At 36.1% G+C, this 1430-nt stretch overlaps 1 non-coding gene across 1 annotated transcript; it reads left to right on the top strand.

Annotated features, from left to right (window-relative positions):
- Window positions 1–354: 354 nt before the first annotated feature.
- On the top strand, window positions 355–460 carry LOC112390861 (U6 spliceosomal RNA). The gene has a single exon (XR_003001348.1). It is a non-coding gene; the product is annotated as a U6 spliceosomal RNA (small nuclear RNA).
- The last annotated feature ends 970 nt before the right edge of the window (window positions 461–1430 follow it).

The following is a 1430-nucleotide window of genomic DNA, read 5'->3' on the forward strand; positions in this document are numbered from 1 at the left end:
TTCTCTTTTCATAACACAAATCTAATAATTTTATCTGCCTCTTATGTGTGCATGCCCATGTGCGCACACACACACATTATTAAACCTTATTACTTGTTTCTCATTGATCTCGGGGTAAGCACCAACATCTTTCCACAGTCTCTAAGGCCCTGAATGACCTGGACCATACCTGGATCTCCAAACTCATCTGGTGCTTTCCCTCCATCCTTCCCTCCCACAGCCACACAGCCCTTTCCCCAATTGTTCATGCCTTCTTCGCCATGAAGCTTTGTGGATGGTGTTTCCCCTGAAGACTCTATCAACCCCACAGTTAATGCTCACTCCTCCTGACCATCTCAAGCATCACTTCCTTTGGTGTCACTTTGGCGGCACATATACTAAAATTGGAACCATATAGAGAAAATTAACATGGCCCCTGGGCAAGGATAACATGCAAATCCATGAAGCGTTCCATATTTTTCTCACAGACTTAGAGACGAATTTATGGTTACCAGGGGGGAAAGGTGAGAGGGACGGATAGATTGGTTGTTTAGGATTGACATGTACACACTGTCAAGGACCTACTGTATAGCACAGGGAACTAGGCTCAATACTCTGTAATAACCTAAATTATTTTCTCATAATAATTTGAAAAAGAATAGATACATGTATATGTATAACTGAATCACTTTGCTGTACACCTGAAACTAACACAACATTGTTAATAAATGATACTCTAATATAAAATAAAAATTTAAAAAGCATCACTTTTTTGGGAAGCTCTTCCTGCCTCTACTCTCCAGATTTGAGTTCCTCTGTAAAATCTTCTCAGAGAACTGAATTTCTTTCCTTCAGACCATTTAATTTAGAGTAAAATAGCTTATTTATTATTGTGTTTATTTAATTATATCTTCTTCACTACACTTTTTCTTCACTAGAAAATAGGCTGATGTGTTTTCTTCTCTGTAAGGTTTTCCATTTTTATTACAGGGACACTAATAGAGTGGGTGCTCAAAATATATTTTGAATGAATGAATAAATGTGTCTTAATATAATGATGTGTCTTAATATAATGTTATATATTGTTACTAAAAGATCACATTTTTAATAACTTTCATATTTAGTATGAATCTAGAATTATACATTCAGTCTAGTTGATAGTTTTATTTATTTAATTTTGCGCAAAGGTATGCATTTTATTTATTTATTTTTAAACATCTTCATTGCAGTATAATTGCTTTACAATGGTGTGTTAGTTTCTGCTTTATAACAAAGTGAATCAGCTATACATATACATATATCCTCATATCTATATCTCCTCCCTCTTGTGTCTCCCTCCCACACTCCCTATCTCACTCCTCTAGGTGGTCACAGAGCACCGAGCTGATCTCCCTGTGCTATGCGGCTGCTTCCCACTAACTATCTATTTTACATTTGGTCGTGTATATATG

This window comes from Neophocaena asiaeorientalis, unplaced genomic scaffold (assembly GCF_003031525.2).
Source record: "Neophocaena asiaeorientalis asiaeorientalis breed wild unplaced genomic scaffold, Neophocaena_asiaeorientalis_V1.1 scaffold160, whole genome shotgun sequence".
NCBI lineage: Eukaryota > Metazoa > Chordata > Mammalia > Artiodactyla > Phocoenidae > Neophocaena > Neophocaena asiaeorientalis.